Consider the following 21,184-nt stretch of genomic DNA (forward strand, 5'->3'; position numbering starts at 1 on the left):
CATTCTGGCCAGAATCAGCCCTACAGGGATGGTACAGGGATGATACCTCCCTATCCCTGTTTTTTTGGGGCCCTGTTGTTACTTATCCATGAGTGAAAAACACCTTTCCATATCTCTTTGCACAAAGCCCTCCAGAATTTACAGCCAGCCATTATTACCACTGTTCATTATTCTGATATAATAATGATAGGCCTGGAAGGGCCCTCCAGAGATCATCGAGTAGTTCAGTCCCTTGCACTCATGGCAGGACTAAACATTGTCCTGACAGGTGTTTGTCTAACCTGCTCTTAAAATTTTCCACTGATGGAGATTCCACAACCTCCCTAGACATTCCGGTGCTTAACTACCCTGACAGGAAATTTTTCCTAATGTCCAACCTACACTGCCCTTGCTGCAATTTGAGCCCATTGCATCTTGTCTTATCTTCAGAAGTTAATGAGATCAATTGCCTCTAATGCCGGGTGAAATTTTTCAGACAAAACTTTTTTTTGCTGAAAATACAGATTTGGTGACATGAAAACATTTTGCAAATTCATGTAAAATTTGCCTAATTGTTTTTGCTGAGAAAATCTAAACATTTTGTTTTGGTGCTTTCAGAACAAAACATTTCAATGTTTATTTTTTTATTCAAAATGACTTTTTGTGTAGAGTATTTGTTTTTTTAAATGTAACCACCTAGAAACAAGAAACTGTTTCAGGCTGAACAAAATGTTTCATTGAACCCACACTAATGTGTAAATATATACTACTTTTTAAAAAAAATTCAAAAAAAAATCATTGCAGTTTGACCTGAAACTATTTTTTTCCTGATTTGCCCAGGGAGCTAAAAACCAGTTATTCACACAGCTCTAACCTTGACGCCCCAATCAGATATCAGCTCCTCACTAGTCTAGGTGCAGTATAAATATGTCATAATAAGAGTTCCACCCCGACTATGCCCTGTCTACATTGGACAGGGCAAGGATGTTAGCACCTTCCTCCCAAGCACCAGATTTAACAGATGCTTTTGTGCTGTAGTCTGAGCATTGTAAGAAGGCCTAATGGCAGCAGTACAGACTTGTTACTAAACTGCTGTGGGCTAATCCCTGCTACCCAAGGAACCTGGTATTACATTGCTGGCAAGCCCCACGTGTAAACCCCTTTCCCTGTTCCTCCAATCTTCCCCCCAGTCTCTCTGCCTCCGCCCCCTCCAGCCCAGCAGCTGGGAGTGATTTCTAGTCCCTGCGTGTACAGGTGGAGGGTCTTTCCCTTGCATAATCTCTCGGGGAGTGGGGTGCCCCGGGCGGGTGTCTCTTTCCTCCTCCCTTCAAGGGTCAGGCAGGCTCGCCCGGACACCCTACGGCCAACTCCTGGGGGGGCCGCGGCGGGGCACTGCGCTGGCTGCATGCGGGTGCAGGGGCCAGCAGCAGCGAGGGCTGCAGCGATCGCTGTGGTGGGTGGGCGAGGGAGCGCGGGGCTCCTCCTCCTCTCCCCAGCAGCACTAACGTGCGCACAAGGGGTGCGAGCGGCGAGTCTCCCTCCCAGCTCCTCTCCACGGGCGCCGCCGAAGCCGCGCGGTGCAGGACTCCAGTGCAGCCGCCCGCGCCTGGCCAGGAGGGCTGCGCGCTGCCACGCGGGGCAAAGGCGCCCCGCACACGGCTGCTGCGGGAAGCCTGGCCACAAACAGGGGATTAGCTGCAGCTGCCTCCCTCTCCTGCCAGTCCCCGGCTCTCCCTCCCGCGCTGGACCGCCGGAGCGCGGGCACCTCAAGGTAAACACGCGCTTCGGTGCTGTTTGCTGGCCGTGTAAACGGGCGGCATGCCGGGCGCTGCATTCTGCCCCTGGCAAGCGGGCGGGGCCCCTTCCGCCTGGCCCGGGGGCGGCTGCTCCTGGAGGCTGTGGGACTCCCTCCCCTGGGAGAGGTGTCGCCCCCGGCCGTGCGTGGAAGGGCGGGTGTGTGTGGGGTGCTTAGCAAACGCGGGCCCCGCTGCAGGCTGCTGCTGGCGGGGGGGTGTGGGGCAGAGGAGGCGAGGTTTTGCCATTACTGTCAGGGGGGCGGGCATCACTGGCGGGGGGCTGGAGGGTGGCGAGGGAAGGCGCCTGAGCCGCCCCCACCCCTCATATTTGCTGCATCGTAGGGCTGGGGAGTTTGGGGCTGGCCCCGCGTTGTGGTTTGCCGCGGGTGTCTGGGGAGAGCGGCTGGTCTGCGCGGAAAGCGGGGAGCCCTTCCTCGCCTGCCCCCCTGACTCCCCCGGCCCCGCTCGCCCGCCGGGTGTCTCGCTCTGTTGTTCTCGCAGATTTCCAGCCCCGATCCGCATGGACTCATTCCTAGGTCATAACACCGCGGGGGTGTAGTAACCATGATAACGATCGCTGCCCCCCCCCCCGGTGCACCTAGCGCAGAGACGCGCGCACACAGGGGATGGTAGAACAGCAGAGGCTATTGAAATAGGTCCCTTGCTCGCTATGTGGGCGTGACAGCTAGTTCGGTTTGCACCCCCCTCCCTCCAGAAAAAGAAGTAGGGTGAGAATGGTGTGCTCTCCCAGCAAAGCCCCGGGCTGGGTATTCCCTGACACCGAGGGAAGACCCTGCCTGTATTCGGTAGCTCAGGGCGAGCAAACTGAGTAAGCCGGGCTAGGTTTAAAATCAAACAATGCCCGCTCCGCAGGGCTGGAGGGAGGGAGCTAGCACATTACACTTTCATTTTCTGGGAGTGCGGCTGCTGGAGAACCTTTTGAGGCAGAAACAGGGAAGAAATGAAGACTGCATTCAGGAGTCTGCGCTGCTGTGTTTAGGAAGTGTAAATCTCTCTCTGTGCTAGAGAGGATGGCTGAAAACCCAAGGAAGGATGAATTGGTCATAGTTCCTTGTCAGTTTAAGGCTTCAGCTACTGCATTTGGCTCAGCTGATGCTAAAAGAGGTTCAGCACTGAAATGTCTGGAGGACCCTCGCTAATAAACCCGATAACTAGTCCAGGAACAGCAAACCTAGTCTGTGTGTTTGTATGAAGGGAATGAGTGGGAAGATCAAAGCTTCTAGATGAACTGGAAGCTCCTCATCCCAATCCCTTTCACAGTTGAGAGGTGTTTCGGTGTGGCATTTTCCCTCAAAACATCTAACACAAAAAAGCAGCCAAATGTAAACAACATATTGTAAAGATCCATAAATGTTAACTGGACAGTTTCTGAAAAGCCAGGATTATTTGTCTCTTCCCGCCCCCACCCCTCGTGGTAAAATGGCCAGTATTCAATCTGGGCTAGGACCTGAGGACCACAAGGCATTAGAAGTTGCTGTTAGGGATAGTTGGGAAAATCTATGACACAGAAAAATCTAATTTATGCTATCTCATTAGGAATGTTGGTCCTTTACCTTGGACTGGATTTAGGGAAGGCATTTTTACTGCCCATACTACTCAGTATTCATAATAGGGATTTTCATTTGATTTGCATTTTTGAGCAGGAATAGTGTACAGAAAGTAGAGGGTGTAAACATGCCCTCTCAGACAATCACCAGGAGACTTTTCTTTTTGATTGGTAGTATAGGTGGGGATTAAAGGCATTTCAAAAACAAATTTAGAGAATGTATAAATTGTGCATGTTTTTAAAAAAAATCATTTTCTAGATTTCTGAAGAGGCAGAGTGGGAGAAATGGAACATATCTTGTTTTGGAGGATTATTCTCACCTACTGTGAACAGATTCAAATTTATATAAATCCCCCAGTGTCTTGAGAAAAATATCACATTTAGCAAGGGCTGTTATGTAATTGTGGTTTTATTTTTGTAATCTAGATAAAGATAACAGTCAGAAAACTATTGTACTGTGTTTATTTTTAAACAAGATTGATGTGCTTATTTAGTCTGGGGGGAATGCTGAGAAATATTTATAAGGAACTGCTTTGATTCTATATGTGATTTTTGGATAATGTTTTATTAATATTTTTATTTACTAGAAGTATACTGTATAAATAAATTTCTTTTATTTAAAAAGATATTACTACCAGCAATATTTATTTAAAAATGTAGCTGACCTATGATAAAAAGTGGAAAAAGCAGAGAATAGTTGTCTAACATTCTGATGATCTACTTCTAAATTAGTATCAAGGGCATAATGTGATGATCATAGATGACAGATGCTCTCCCTGTTGCACTGTACAATACATTTCTATATTAATAAACATACTATTTTATATAGTGGTCTATTTTAAAAGGCAACATTAACCTGCAAAGGTTTTTGAGATATGGTAGTGCACTTCAAAAGTTTCTGCTGATTTGATAGATGTTACCTGTTCCACCAGTATTCCCCCTGTTAAGTACAGAGCTTATCCTGAAACAACTGGAGTATCCAATACCACTGTTAACTGTTGGTAAATGCTGAGTGTTTAGTGACAATCACTGTGTTTCTTTTTCCTTCTTCACTCTTTATACTTGTTTTCCTGTTAAACTTCTTGAATTATTGAAATCAGATGTCAGCTAATGAAAACAAACATCAGCACAAATACTGTATTTTTTGTTACCTAATTACCTTTCTAGTAAAATACAGCAACAGTAGTCCTTTGCTTTATGTATTTTTCTGAATTAAAGGGACTTTTTTCCTGACTATACAGGAATTTTGATACTACATTTTGTAAATAGTCGCTTAATCAGAGACCATTCTAATCTATTTAGTGTTGGATGGGCACTTTAATCATATAAATGTAAAATGTGTGAGAGATTTTGTGATGTTGCCCTTCCTATAATGATATTACAGCTGAGGGGAAATGAATTAGTCACCTTAGCATCTGGGAAGTACAAGATGTAGTGTGGATATAATTGTTAAAAGAATATATTAGATAAAATTCAGTTCCTTAACAAATAGCTTTTGAAACTACTGTCCACACAGTTTCACATTGTGATTTTCATGCTATGGTCTCAGAGTCTGAAACTTGAGTCAAGATATTCTAACTGAAACAGATGGGCACAATGCCGTCAAATCTGTGGTGTCATTTTAAGATGATAGAGCTCAAGGCACTTAATCATGAGATATTGTATCCTATCCTTAACCTCTGTAACCAAAATCAATTTTTACAGCTTCTACAGTGTTATCTTTCAAGATTTAAGAAAGCTGTTTTTGTCAGGAATATGTAATACATGTTGTGTCCCTCTGTTAATTCCAAATTCTGGACCTCTGCACAAAGTCTAGCCAAAGGAACCTGAATAGGGGATCTCCATGGGAACCAGAGGAATGGAATCCTTTCCCTTACCCCGGGACAAGAATACAAGCATATCCATTCTATAGCTTCTAGCAGCAGTCACTGGCACTTCCTTTTTACATGGGATTGTTGTTGAGTGACTATGCATAGCTGTGCCTTTGCTGCTCCCTAATGCTTCCTCTGTGCTATCTCAGACAAAGCTGTGGTCATGCGGAGAGTGCACAGTATCCTTGCATGGTCTCTCCGAAGCTTGCAACATGTGCAGCACTGCTGCAGTTGTTGCCCCCACATTTTGTTCCTTCCAACCCATAGGGTTGACCTTCATGAATATGCTTTTTGCTCTTTGAAGAAAGCACTTTTTTTCTGTCAGGCAGTTGGTTTGAAGACTTGCTGCGTGCTGGCCCTAACTATGTCTAAGAACTCAGAGAACTTTATTTATTTCATTTCTTTTTATTCCACTTCGGGAGGAATGATGGACCTTTCTTCTTTGTTATGTAGGACTTTCTTGGACAAAGTTTCTTATAGTGTTATGATGTGGCTTTGGATAATTTGAAAGTATCTGCAAGGGGCAGTGATTTTCTTTTTGATGTCCAGATATCTATTTGGGTGAAAATATGTGTATTGATAAAATTGGATAATTTGAAAACATCTGCTAGAGTAACCAGTCTTAATACAAATACTAGTGTCACTTGTGGATCTGGAATTAGTATCTGCCTTCTAATTACAGATCCACAAGTCTAGCTCCTCAAACTACTCTTACTTGCTGGCGAGTTGTTCAGGTCTATGCGCTCTTTAGAATGCTTCAGGATGCTTTGGAATCATGGAACATATTTCTTACCCAAGGACCCTCCACTTCCACTGTGTTTCCATGGGAGCTACCTTGTTATCCCTTTTTTAGAAAACTATTCTCTCTATCACATCAATACCAGTTCAAGAAGCCATCACTGTATGCAAAACCCAATACCTTTGGAACATGATCTACTAAAGAGAACTGACTTTGCACCCCTTTTCACTGTTTTCTAGTATGTGGACAGCTGCATTTTATTTATTTGAAGCTGAGGGAATAGTATTTGATCAGTGAGAAGCCATTTTCAAAGGGTTCTCTATAGGATGTTAGTTACCTTTCCCATATCCGAAACTATTATTCCAGTTCCACACCATGATGTTTATTCCTATATTGTAAGAATTTGAGACCAGCATGTGGTCTCGCAGTTCCTTCCTTTCCAACCTCAAACCCACATAAAAATATCCTTTCTGATTTCCATGCACAAGAAAACTGGTGATCTGAGAACTGTAGGACCTCTGAATAAGTGTGTAAAGAAGAGTAAACTTCTAGATGCTGGTAGGTTGTCTTCCTTCAGGCTTTGACTCAGTTGCTAGATTTTTATCTCTGGACCTCAAAGATGTGTGTTGCCAGTTTGTATTTGACTGTCCCACAAATTGTGCCCAATGTTCTTCAGTCCAGTAAAATTCCATTCTGTGCAGGACCTGGATGAGGAGAAGAATGTATTTTATCTTGTGATTCCCAGGACTATTGGGGGCTAGTTTGATGCACAGCATCAGTTAGACCAACACCAAGATTGCTTTGATTTGTGTTGGCTTGTAACAGCTCCCAGCTAACACTTCTGATGTCACTGTGGGGTGGCATAGAAGGATGTAGAGCCTACGCTGGCTCTTACTCCAGCTAAGATTCCTCAGGCTATTATTCAGCAGCCTGGTCTGAGAACCTGCTTGGACACTTTTATTTTTCTCTTCCAGGCTCAGTCTTAACGCCTGTCTAGAGCATACATGCGGAAAGTAACAGCTGCAGATAACTGGTTTTAATGAGAATGCTCCAGGTACTAAGGTGGCTGGTAAGATGGCAGGCCAGTGTTTAATAAATAAATTAAAATCCCATAATAGAGAGTGGGGGTTTCTGTGGTAGCAGCTCCAAAAGTAACTTCTGTAGCCAATTCTTTGCTGGTATTCTGCAGCTGTTCTGGGAAATGATAGTTTCATAGGCTGAGCATGTAAGTATCTCTCTGATTGGGATAGTAAGAAATAGTATAATTTCAGTTTATGCAATGTTCATTACACTTTGAGATTTAACATGTTGAGAACTGCTTTGTCTGATGTTCTCACCTTGTCTTAAACACAGTAAAAGTGTTGCAAAATGAAAAAGAAACCTTGGTTACTATTAGTTGGTAAGACTCAACTGTACCTTTTACCCACCACATTAGTAAGGGGTTAATGTGGAGATGCACTACTCCAGCAGGAGCACTGCATGGCATCATGTCTCAGAGAAACACACTGCCTTATGGAACTCCTTGGTACTCAGGGAGGTCATGCCTCGTGCTATGACTTCTTCAAGGGGTTGAGCATTCTCCTGTGCCAATGGTACATCTCTGTGGTTTATGGTGGGACAAGGGCCATGGCCCAGCTGCTTCCTCTCCTTTTGCTGTGGGATGCTAGAAGCTTGAGGGATCACTAAGGTTCCAGCTGTGTCTAATCACAAGGAGGCTGAAAGAGGCTGCTTCTTCTTTCCAGTTCACACCCACTCTCTGCCTATGCACCTGTAGAGCAGCCAGGCATAATTTAACCCAATATTTGCTATTGTGGTTGATATTCCTCCTGTCAGCTGTATTGCTGCCATACCTCTTTTGTTTTTATATTTTTGCCACAGGACAATTCTGTAGAACTCAAGAGGAGTGAATTCCTGTAGGTTCTTACAAAATGGGATCCGGTCATAGCAAGTCATCTACCCAATGGTTTGCCTCATCTCAGAGAGAGCAGGTCCCTTCCTCATGGAGTAAAGGTGTATTTGATGGAGAGGAACTTAAACAAATATTCTTAAATATATTTTGCGAATACCATAATCTCTCTCTCATTTTTCTCCCAGTGACTAGATATATTACATGGCTGAGAAGCAAATTAGAATAAACAGGGAAAAACTCACACAAAGGATAAATAGTGCAGGTAGCACTCACTTTTATGAGTTCGTAAGTGGTAGCCACACTCGCTTATCAGTAAAATAATTACAACCATTGTGATGTCAAAACAAGTTAATTTAATCCAGATCCAAACAGGCTAATTGTATAGTTCTGTTAGCTGAAGAACATTAGTATGATGTAACATAATATCTCTCTCATCTAGTTTCATGCATAGCATACAATATTATTGAACCATTTTCTATGGGAAAAAATCACCTTGAATAGTTAGACATTTGTTTTTAGCATTAATAGTTTTAATAAATATATGCACTCTGTTTATTTATATATACAGACTCAACTAGCATTGACCGTTATTAGACCAGTAATTGTGTATCCAAAAAATATACTGTATAGAGTATTGTTGGTATGTTTGTGTGTGTTTAACACAGATTACCGGGAAATGCTTACATTTATTTGGGAAACAGTCATTCTTAGTGAGAAAAGGCATTATTTTTATTGATGCACTTATGATATTTGGTCAAGATATTAGATATCTGCTGGACTAAATAAACTCAAAATTGCACTATGGAGCCTTTGTTTCATGCCCTGATTTATTTCTTGCCGATAGAGAGAAGATGAATCTGAATATATTTATAGTAGAGGTACTGATGTTGAAGTCAATAGAGGCTAATGTGTGGTGAAGAAAGAAGATAGCTGCTTGCTTATCCAAGAGAGCAGTATTTATAAATCTACCTGCTAAGATGCTATGAAGTCATTTGTTTTATTGGATCTTAGATTTCCATTTTAAAAACTATATAGTCTAACCCACATAGATATGGCACAGACAAAATCACTTGAAAGATGAGAGGGTTTTTGTCCCCCTACCCACTTGAAATTCTGCGGAGTTGTTATAAAGCCCATATCAGTTCAACTACAGTACTTTATGTTTAATTGCAGATGAAGAACAGTTCATTTCTAATAGGTTAGTAATATAAGGCAACATAGTGCCTGGTAATTAACATTTTCCTCTTAAAATCTGCAAATGTGTGATACCAATAAAGATCTCTTACCATAGATCAGCAACAATGCTCTAATAGATTTCTGGGCTGCAGAATGCTCATGATACTGTTTTATTTCTCTGACTGAGGATGGTGTATGTTTGCTATTTGGGAATTTGTACACTGTTTTATAATGGGGGATGTATGGCAAAATTGTGTGAACAAGGGTATTTATACATGAAAAGGAGTATTTTCTATTCTTTCATTTATTGCTAGTTAAGTGTTTCAGTCATCCAGTCAATAGACAGAAACAACATCGCATGGCTTATGTGACCAATTATTATACACCACAAATGAATAATGAATAGGCTAAGTGAACAGTACATTTTACAACCCACAGATAGTTTTAGTGTCAAGTATTTGGCAGCTACTTGCAAGTTACAGGGTCAGTTTACAAACAGGAAAAAAAAGGGATAAAAGTAATCAGGTAACTTGTTTGCAACTAGTAATTTGTCCAGTTCTATAAATAATATGCTGTTATTAACAATTTGTATCAGTAAATGGGGGATCTAGACAAGTATGAATAGCCTTATGAAGACAAGCCTGGCCCCCTAAATTCATGTAAACAAAGACCGAATCATGTGAATGTTCAAAAATTGCAGATAATAAAGGGTAGAAACATGGACATGTTCTGCAATACAGTATTTTGACTACCTTTTAGTTACAAAGCACCAATAGTGTGCTAAGTACATATAAAACAAACGCAGCATGTTTTGAATTAATTTACCTTTTGCATAAATAAGAAATGAGGGTTCCTACAAAAACACTTCAGTTTGTACCCTGGACTTGATCCTGCACTCACTGTAATGGAGATCTGTTTGAGCAGGGAATTCAAGACAAGCTGGTAGACCTATGAAAAGCATATGAGTCTGTGAACAGCAGGTAGGTGTTGTGTTACATTGGGGATGTTCCATTATTCAAATGCTGTACAAACACCTTAATTGATTATGCTTAGTCTATTGCTTACCTGCTATTTTTTGCACTACTTTTGGAGATGAATATACATATATAGTAAGGGATTCGATCATACCATCTTTGTAGAAGGCCAGACTTGTCTACAGAGCATTGAAAAAGTGAACACGGTACATGCATTGCATCAATAATACTCCCCTTATTCTGGGCCTAGATTGCTGCCCCTGGGAAAACCTGTCTGTAGCAGAGGACCTGAGGAGGAGGAGGAGGACTTAGCTTCATGTTTGTTTCTTCTGAACTCTTCAGTCACTGAGACAAGATTTACTCCCCTTGGAAGATAATGCCGGGACTTGGCTCTCTGCCTCTATACTCATTCCCTTGGCAGACTTTCTATTTCTGTGGACACTTCAGGTTGGTGTATGCCATCCACCTTGCTGAGTATTTTGGCTCCTGAACTTTAGTATGGCCAGAAGAGAGTTGGACCTTTTGTATTAGGCTGGAGAAAGATTGAATTTATGAAGAAAGTCTTAGTAAAGATCAGATGTGTGGCAGTATATCACCTGGGAACCATGCACATATGTAAATCAGATCTGCAAAAAATCTTAAACTATTGTAGTTAGTTATTTATGTATAATGATCTCATGTGAAACTGTTGAAGAGCAGTGTATAATACAGTACGTTGTTATTTAGGACTAAATCATGCACGACTACACATGGAGAACATTGGGAGAAGGTTTGCAGGGTCAGGCACTGATTCTGTAAAACACAACATAGTTCAGAAAGACTTCTTATTGTAGTAAGATAACAAATGGAGGATTCAGGATTGTGAACAGGAACTTTGTGGTTTTTACAGAACAGTTGTGACCCATTGGGAGCTTTGCTGCCCCATTTTAATCTTTGCTTCCCTTACCCTAGTAGAGAAGAATATAGGGCTTTTATAAGTGATTCAGAGATCGATTTAGACATGTTGGCCCACTCAGGATATTTCATGTCAACTTTCTTGACAACTAGAATGCATTCAGAATGGACTATTATGTTGGTCCCAGTACTGTTTGAATAAGACTAGCACTGTTATCCCATTTGTGTTGTATGAATTGGTCTCTTACAATTAAAGATTGATATTGTATTAGCATTGGGCTCATGCTTTACATGCAAACAGTTGGCTTTGTTCACTGCTCCTCTCTCCTCTCCCACAGTGGTTCCTGGCAAACCTGGAGTGCATGCGGAGACTGAAGTTTTTTTCTTTTTAGTTTTTGCATTTTTGTCTAGGAAGGATTGTTCTTTTAGGATTTTGTCTTACTTGGCCAAACAGGGAGTGGGTAAGATCCCTTAACCTCCATGCTTTCTTAGCCTATCTGCAGTTTAGTTCTGCCCTGTATCTCTAGAAATTCCCCACAATGCGGCGAGAGACTGGGAGTAGCTGACCAAATGCAAGGGGGAAGTAAGTGGAATCCTTTCAGGAGGAAGAGTGGCTGTGAATTTCTTCCTGGGGCTGTTTCTGTGGCAAGACACTTACTTGAGGCTAACCTGAAAGCCCAATCCAGCCCTTAGTAATAAAACCCTTCTTATTACCCTTGAAAACATACTCAATGTTGAGAATTAACACAGTGTTAGTCGAATACCACTGGCCATGTAATATCACCATGGATACAATCGCAGGGAAGGATTACCACTATAATAACCACAGCAGATTGACAGTGGCAGAGCAAATAGTATTTTAAAGAGTTTTATATAAGCAGATGTGTGCCCCTCCACAAACTGTGAATAATCACTCCATTATTTAGTGTGCTGTGATATATGAATGAATTTTTTTTTAAAATTGACTACAGTACAGCTGTACTGTGAAGCCTAATATGATGAAGGTTTTCCTACCACCAGTAGAGTCCAATAATTTATTATTGTGATTTAGATTAATAGATGTGATTCATTCTGTCTAACCAGATACAAACAAATTGGTTTTTATTTGTGTAGTAAGTTGTAGTTCAAAACCATAGCTGAATGCATTCTTTCATATGATACAAGAATATTTAAAGGACCACTGAATTAGATTATTAGGGTTGGAAGGGACCTCAGGAGATCTAGTCCAACCCCCTGCTCAAAGCAGGACCAATTCCCAACTGCTACCCTCAAGGACTGAACTCACAACCCTGAGTTTAGTAGGCCAATGCTCAAACCACTGGGCTATCCCAAATGCCAAATTCAAGTAGGTGTGAAACTAAGTACTTGGAGCCAAGTACTGTGGTGTTCATTCTGGAATTCTAATTTTTGGCATATGGTATGTACACATCCTTTTCTTTAGAAAAGTGGGGAGAGAAGAGAAGTGACTGTTTGTTTGACAGAGGTATTGCATCACTGGCTAAAGAAATGGGAACAAGTTCACCTGTGATGTAAATCCGTTAGATTATGTCAGAAAAGTATTTGGTCCTTCATGACTTAATATTCTATAAGTGCCATATTATGCATCACAGTAGACTGAGGTTAAGATAAACAAGCATGAAAAGTGCAAAGGAAAAGGCTTATCTTCTGTGCAGTAATATTATAATTTGACAAATCATATGTATGAAGTTGAAAACAGTAGCAAATAAGTGAAACCATATTTTTTCTCCTTATAGCTTTAAAGAAATGTTTGCTATTCAGCTTAACTATATTGTCAGGCTAATGAACTTGAAGCAAAACTGTGTGTTTTTGTAAAAGGAAAAGAATTTATGTATAAATTATGACTTAAACCACAGAAGAAAACTACATCAAACTAAAACAGTCTAAATTTGTTTTTTGTCTAGCTTAACTGTAAATAAGCACTTTGTTCAAGTGACCTTTCTCAAATGAAGTAATAAAAATGTACAGCAAAGCATGAAAGTAACAAATCAGTCTCTTCGAGCTTTAAAATATTTAGGCCTGTATTTATGATGACAATTCAGAAGTGACTTTCCAGTTTCCCAGATGGTAAATTAAATAGTTCATTTCTGCAGTTTCAGACCACTTAAGTTAGTTAAATAAAAAAGGTTTTGTTACATATACTTAATATAATGCCACATTAATGTGAAAATGGTAAATTTATAAACAAATTACAGTGCTAAACAAACCGTAACAAATACCATTATTTTCCACATAATTGTGAGATACATGAAATTAGTAAGAGGTTAGAAGGAAAGTATGCTCGTATTTCTAAAACTAAATTTTGTAATTAATGATAGATTTATCAAGAACCTGAATTGCAGTCCATTTATATTAACTTCAGTAAAGTATTCTCCAAGGTCACACTGTATTAGAATTGTCGATACCATTATAATTCATATGTAGAGTAAAATCCTCCTGGCCATGTTGAAGACAGTGGCATTACCCCTATTGATGTAACTGGCGCCAGGATTTTATCCATTGACTCTCACTGAGTTGCCCCCAAAAAAGCTTGTCACAAATCCTCACTGTAAAATGTACATCTAAAATTATCAATATAGAAATGTATAGTTTAGTGCAGGGGTTCTCTGTCTGAGTGTGGGGACCCCTTGGGGTTGTGAGGTTATTACATGGGGCTTGTGAGCTGTCAGCCTGCACCCCAAACCCTCCTTTTCCTCCATTATTTATAATGTGTCAAATATATTTAAGTGTTTTTAATATATAAGGGGAGGTCACACTCAGAGGCTTGCTGTGTGAAAGGGGTCACCTGTACAAAAGTCTGAGAACCCCTGGTTTAGTATAAATGGAACAATCCATAGGACCCTAATCCGCTGTTTGTTTGAAGTTAATAGACTACTGTTGACTCCACTAAGCACTGCATCAGGCCCTCTGTACATAATTTTAAAAATTTCATCAGTGATTCATGTGTCAGTACGTAACACACATTTTGTGAGAATTTTAGTGTTAGAACTAAAACAGTATTACTGAACAACATAAGCATCTATGATTGTGATCATGTGGCTAGAAGTAACATATAAAAAGCAAGAACATGCTGAAAAAAATAGCAAATGCACCTCCAAACAGAATTTGTTAATGTTAAAAATGGTGTTTATTGACAAAATAAACACAGGAAAAAAGTCATAAAACTGATATGCTAATAAATTAATCAAATGCAAATTCTGAACATACCCAGAGACAAAACCATAGCATCCATTAAAAACAATATATAAAATACAAAGCAGATGTTTATTGATAAAGCCTTCTAAGCTCTGTTAGGAAGCAGCAGGATTACTAGATTCCAACAGATCAGCCTGTCAGTAATTGGGGAAGTGCTACTATATATACTATACTAGGCCCCAGACTCCTCCTTTTTTTTTTTCCCCTCAGGTGGAAGGGTTAGCCTGTTAAAGTAGCTGATTTTCCTTGTGGTATTTCATTTCTCAGGGTGCCTTGCATGCTCCAAGAGTGTCAAGTAAAGGCAGACTTGTAAAAGTGAAAAACCAACCACCTTCTTCCCCCTCCTCCACCAAACAAACAAAACACAGGTTCAATGATATCTCCATTTTTATGCAAGGGAATAAAAGTCATGCAAAGTAGCATTTCACAGTAGCCTTTCTGACTACAGTGGGATTTATGCATATGCGTAAGTGTTTTGCTGAGCAGGGATGGACTTAAGCACATGTTGATAGCTGTGCTTTTGTTCTACTGTGCCTAGAACAGCAAGTGTCCCTTATGTGTTTTTATGACTAGCCCAATGGGAGCCCAAACTCTCATGGGACCACAAGGTGCTTCTGTAATAGAAATAATAATGAATATCCACAATGGGCAGAGCATGCAGACTCCTTTCCTTTTTATTGACTGTTTAGTGCTTAACTGATCAACCTTAATACTCTCAATGGTTTTTTTGTATGGAATGCTATTTTGGATAATGAGGCTCACATATTATTCTTTGTGCGCTGAGAACCAGCTATTCAAAAGTGCTCAGGGCACACAACTAGGGCCAGATTTTCAAAAGAGCTCAGCTCCTAGCAGCTTACTCAGTTCTCAGTGGAAACTGCTGAGTGCAGAGCACTTCTGAAAATCTGACCTCTAACCATCATTCATTTTTTCTTCCTCATTTATTATTTCTATTACAGTAGCACCTTGCTGTCACCTCTTTTCCTTTCGTATTCATCTAGTACTTCTCTTAACCGTCACTTGCACATATTGTGAGTGTTATAAACAGATAGCTAAGGGTTAATGTCTCTTTCACTTATAAAAGGGTTAACAAACAGTAACCTGAAACACCTGACCAGAGGACTAATCAGGAAACAAGACTTTTTCAAATCTGGGTGGAGGGAAGTTTTGGGTTTGAGTTCTTTGTTCTTTGTCTTGGTTCAGTGACCCTCTCGGGTATGAGAGTGATTTTTCTATCTCCTGGCTTTCTAATCTTCTGTTTCCAAGTTGTAAGTACAAGGATAGTAAGACAATAGGTTTATATTGTTTTCTTTTGTATTTACATGTGTGTAGTTGCTGGAATGTTTTAAATTGTATTCTTTTTGGATAAGGCTGTTTATTCATTTTTTTTCTTTTAAGCAATTGACCCTGTATATTGTCACCTTAATACAGAGACTATTTTTAATGTCTTTCTTTCTTTTTTTATATAAAGCTTTCTTTTTAAGACCTGTTGGAGTTTTTTTCTTTAGTGGGGACTCCAGGGAATTGAGTCTGCAGCTCACCAGGGAATTGGTGGGAGGAAGAAGTCAGGGGGAAAATCTTTGTGTTAGATTTACTAAGCCTGACTTTGCATGCCCTCTGGGTGAGGGGGAAGAGAGATTAGATCTCTCGGTACTTGTGTTTCAAGGACTGGAAGCAGGGAATCTCCTAGGGTCGTCCAGGGAGCGGAGCCTGGGAGGAAGTAACAAGGAACCAAGGGGAGGCGGTTATTTCCCTTTGTTGTAAGACTCAAGGCATCTGAGTCTGGGGGTCCCCTAGGGAAGGTTTTGGGGAGACCACAGTGAGCTAGGCACTGTATAATTCCTGGCTGGTGGCAGCAATACCAGATCCAAGCTGGTAACTAAGCTTCGAGGTTTTCATGCTAACACCCATGTTTTGGACGCTAAGGTCCAGATCTGGGAAGAAATGTTATGACAGTGAGTCTATCAGAAAAGTCCATTGTGTCCCTTCAGTGTTGGCTTTCATATCTCTTTGTATACTCTGGTGGAGTTCTAGTGATCTCTCTCTTAAGACTGAGATTGCACCACTGTGTAACGAGGACATTCACCTATCCGACTTATCAGCATGTGCACTAGTGTTTAAAAAGGCAAAAATATTAAGGGCAAACAAACAAACAGACCCATAATCCATGACCCTCCTGACAGTCATGACATCACCTACTCATCAAAATATTGTTCTCAACCTGAACTTCAAAGGCTAAATCTTTAAAACTCTGTATCTGAGTTGAGCTTGCAATACACATATGGGCAATCTGGTACTTGTGCAAAATATATTGTGGCAAAGTACTTGCTTCTCCTCAGCAGGCTCAGTCCATTTTAGCCTTGGAGACACAGGCTTGGGCAAAGCAAAGTCCTTCCAGGTCACACAGGGTCTGGCTGATCCCTCCCTCAGTCAGTCCCTTGTGCTGGGTTTCTCCCCTTCTGGGAACAGAGTGCACTCTTCCTTGCTGGAAGGGTTCAGAGCCTTGCTGCACCTAGCTTGCTGGCTGCTTCTCTCACTCTCCTCCCTGCTTCCATGCCAGGGAGGGTTTAAAAAGGTCTCCAGCAGTTGGGGTCAGCTGAACCTAATTAGTTCCCTGGTAGCTCCTTTTCCAGCTGAGCCTTACTTCCCCATGGCTATCTCTCCTCACTGAATAGGGAGAGGCCTTTTAACCCCCCTGGGACTAATTACTACCCCTCCCTTTGTAGCCATTTGTCCTGGGTTTGCCACAGTATATTTTTCATGTTGAAATATTGTGCATGTCTGCACCAATTTTTGGAATCCAGTTTAGGCTCAGCTTTGGAAAATATAGGCAAAGCAACAGAAAACGTGAGAGAGAATGCAATTCCATAGTATCCCAGTCCTAAGACTACAAGGTGAAATTCATCTCTGTGCAGTGGGCCTGCATAGGGCCTTACGTACCACTTATGTACCACATAAGACATACATTGAGAGTTTAAGTGAGGTTTAATCAGTGCATAGGGCCTTTTACAGTGAGATGAATTTTTCCCATAGAGAATAAAAACTAGTGGTTATGCTGGAGATTAAGATAGTGTATATTTCTCTCATTGAGGACTTGGAATACTTAAGACTGTCAAACTCATTTCAATGTCAGTTGCTTTTCTAGGGGCGAAAAGTCAGCCAGGCTTTCAAGAAAAGTTTACTAATTGGAACAATGAATATTTCATTAATATTCCATTAACAGTGTAAGATAATTGAAAATGACAGCCCATCATAGTGCAGTCACATACAGAATAAGATCACAGATTTCTTTTTCTGTTGATATGCTCTTGTCAGATTTTGGTGCCTGTCAACAATATGCATGTATCTGTTGTAACATTTCTGAAAGACTTTTTCTGTAAACTCATTATTTATTGCCATGTTTTATTCTGTGATTTGATGTTTATCTTTTGCTTCATTTAACTTCTTTTATACCTCAGACATCTGCCCTTTGACATTTTATTCACTGGCTTGAGTCTGCAGGGAACAAAACATCTCTGTACAAGAGATGTGGTGTGAAGATAAAATCTAATATATGGACACTGAACTAAAAAAAATTTACAGTAAAATCTTAAGACTGAAGAGAAAATGACTTGTGCTTGATTTTTAGGAATTAAGTAATTTCTTAGAGTAGTGGGACCACTGGGGTATGTACTACTAGTACTCTGTGCATGCAGCTTAGTCCTGTGATCATGAAGTTTCTGGTGCTGTTTTATGCAGCTGAGGTATCAGCCTTCTAATGTGACTCTGGGATCTGCTATTGATGGTGTGATGGATCTGCTCTGCAGAGGTCTACAATGCCTATTAGCACTCTTTCTAGTGCACTTCCCATTCCCCTGATGAGGTAAGGGAAAAATCCTGAGCCAGGAAGTGCCAGGCTCACTTGGGGTGAGGTGGATGCATGGCAATGTGGGAGTTGCAGGAGAAGATGAAGCATGAGCCATGTGGCAAACAGATTGCTGAGGAGAAGCCCTAAGAACTGTACAGCTGCAAGTGAAGGAGGCTGTGACTGCAGGTCTGTGTGGGACACATGGGAGAGCAGCAGTGACTGTGCAGGGAGCCAGTGCAAAGGGGCCCCAATGAGAGACACTAACTGGGCCTGGCTTGAAAACCTGCAAGCACCTATTCGCTCAAGTGGAAACTGGGCTGGAGAGGGCAGCCCAGGCACTAGGCTTGACTTTCCATTATACTGCCTCAAGGACCCAGGCAAGAACTGCTCTTGCCCACTTTGAACTGCAACTGTTTAAGCCTTTATACCTGGGTATTTGCAACCATTCCCATTCCTGCCAGCCCTGTTAAAATCCCCTTTCCATTAGCCATGTGTCTGAGAGGTTACTGGGACCCGCCAGGGATAGTCCCCACAAGACCTAGCTGCTGAAGCACCCACAGTGCTTGTCTCTGAGTTGCAGTGTACCTTGCATGCTACTAGCACCCTGAAAGGTTGGTGTCCTGGGCAGTCCCAGTAATTGCAGTACTGAAAATCTTGACACAAGGCCCAGCAGACAGCAGAATAGGGGATTGTGCTACACCTCCCAGCACGCAAAAGAATATAGAAGGGAAGGCAGGGACTGCTCTTCAGAGCTACTGACTATGATTTTGGGGAAAGGATTCCATTCCCCATGGAACATCAGAGGCAAAAGCCCATTTTCCTGGGTTTATCTTGTTTCTCAGTGACTGAAGATCAGACATATACTATAATGATTGTGGTCATATATGCTTAGATGGATCATACATTAAAGGCAAGCTAAGCTTGCAAAGGTAAGCATTCTAGTTGCAGATGTAGCCCCTTCCAGTATAAGTACTATGACGCAGCATGGGCAAGCTTAATTCTGATATTGCCTGGTTTTTCAATCCTACCATTCTTTTAAAGTGCTAAATTTTTAAGTAAAGAAAACTGAACCCCTCCCCCCTCAGAAGTTCCATATTGTAGAATCACGTTGATTCTCACATGGGTCAAGAGCAGCATTGGGACTGCTACAGCACAGAGTTCCAGCGAGCTACTGGAGAAAGAGGTAGCAGTAGTAAGCTGTTTATCCTTTTATGTGGACCAGCCACCAGCAAGGGTTAGGATGCCCACTTTGCCAGCTGGTTTCACAGATGTTTGCTGATTGCAGAGGAATGTGGAGATTCAGGAATCCTGAGTTCTGTTCCAGGTTCTTGACAGCTGCTCATCCCTCTGCAATTCATGCAGGCTTTCAGTCCTCCTCCTCTTCCATGCTGGCAGCCTAGGTAGCAGCCCAAGCCCCCTCTTGCACCATAACCCCTACCCAGGTTCAGGCCAGAGCCCCTTCCCACACTGCAAACCCCTCCCGAACCCAACCACTTACCTCAGCCCAGTGAAAGTGAGTGGGGGGGGGGAAAGCAAGCGATGAAGGGGGGGGTTGAGTGAGTGGGGTATGGCTCTGGGGAAGAGGCGAAGCCTCAGGGAAAAGGTAGGGTAGATCCTAGTTTGCCCATAAATTCAAAAAATGATCTTGAGTGTAGAAAGGTTGGAGACCACTGGCATATACAGAGTTATTTTTAGAGTGTTAGGGCTTGTCTACATCACAAAGTTGCAGCGCTGGTGAGGGGGTTACAGCGCTGCAACTTAGGAGGTGTACACATCTGCAGGGCATCACCAGCGCTGCAACTCCCTGTTTGCAGCGCTGGCCGTACTCCCGTTTTGTCTCGGGTGTAGAGGATCCAGCGCTGGTGATCCAGCGCTGGTAATCAAGTGTAGACACTTACCAGCGCTTTTCTTGACCTCCGTGGAATAAGCAGGTATCCCAGCATACCTGAGGAAGCCTCTGGTAATCAAGCTGGTCTCCTTCCCCGGTTTGCTCTCGCGTTCCCCGAACCCCGAGCAAGCAGGTCTCCTTCCCTGCGGTTTGCAGGGTGGTTCGGGGAACGCGAGAGCAAACCGCGGCGAAGCTGGTCTCCTTCCCCGGTTTGCTCTCGCCTTCCCCGAACCTCCGTGCAAGCAGGTCTCCTTCCCTGCGGTTTGCAGGGGGGTTCGGGGAACGCGAGAGCAAACCGCGGCAAAGCTGGTCTCTTTCCCCGGTTTGCTCTCGCGTTCCCCGAACAAGCAGGTCTCCTTCCCTGTGGTTTGCAGGGGGGTTCGGGGAACGCGAGAGCAAACCGCGGCAAAGCTGGTCTCCTTCCCCGGTTTGCTCTCGCATTCCCCGAACCCCCCTTGAAGCCGCCCAACAGCGCTGCAGTATGGCCACATCTAACACCACTTGCAGCGCTTGTTGCTGTAAGTGTGGCCACTCTGCAGCGCTGGCCCTATACAGCTGTACTAATACAGCTGTAACAACCAGCGCTGCAAAATTTTAGATGTAGACATACCCTTAGTGTGAGTCCCACTAGTGCAAGTGTGTAGACCTGGTTTGGGAGTCTTGCTCCCTGAGGGGTTGCAGATGGGCCCTGCTACTCCTTGGAACCCTGACACAAAGATAATTAAGAAGCTCTTGAGATGTGATCAGATGGACTTGCAATGCTTTGAGAAGGGCTAATATGATTTGGGAATCCACACTGTAAGGGGGAAGTACTGAACACTTTCATGGTATGTTTCAATAAATAGCCCCATCAAAGAGAGAGAAATTAACTGCAACATGTGGTATGTGTACTTTATGGTACCAGCAAAAGGGAAAAACAGCAGATGTCCAGATGCCGAGTTAGGATAAACTGATTCTCCCAGGACAGCATGATAAACATTCAATGGGGGCATGTCTTTGTTTTGGAAGTAGTGTAAATGTTGCTAAATATGCACTCCATGTTATGAGCTTGGGGTGTGATTCCTAGCAAGTCTAGATGTACTCATGCTAGTTCTCATCTGAGCTAACATGCTAAAAATAGTGTAGCTAGGGTAGCATGAGTGGCAGTGGCATGTGTTAGCAGTCCTGAGTATATAGTCATGGGATTCAGCTGAGTTTGTACTCAGGGTGGCTAGTATGGTATTGCCCCTGCTTCTGTGGCCACGCTATTTTTAGTGTGCTAGCTCAAATGAGAACTAGCATGAGTATGTGTATGCAAGCTTGGAATCATACTCCCTAGCTCGTATTATAGA

At 42.3% G+C, this 21,184-nt stretch overlaps 1 protein-coding gene across 1 annotated transcript in view; it reads left to right on the forward strand.

Annotated features, from left to right (window-relative positions):
• Positions 1 to 1,546: 1,546 nt before the first annotated feature.
• DLGAP1 (DLG associated protein 1) overlaps positions 1,547 to 21,184 on the forward strand; it is a 679,455-nt gene continuing 659,817 nt past the window's right edge. Inside the window, exon 1 of the mRNA XM_030552824.1 lies at positions 1,547 to 1,750. The gene's annotated coding sequence lies outside the window, so the exon portion shown is untranslated. The remainder of the gene's footprint in view (positions 1,751 to 21,184) is intronic.

This window comes from Gopherus evgoodei, chromosome 2 (assembly GCF_007399415.2).
Source record: "Gopherus evgoodei ecotype Sinaloan lineage chromosome 2, rGopEvg1_v1.p, whole genome shotgun sequence".
In the NCBI taxonomy this organism is placed as follows: Eukaryota; Metazoa; Chordata; order Testudines; family Testudinidae; genus Gopherus; species Gopherus evgoodei.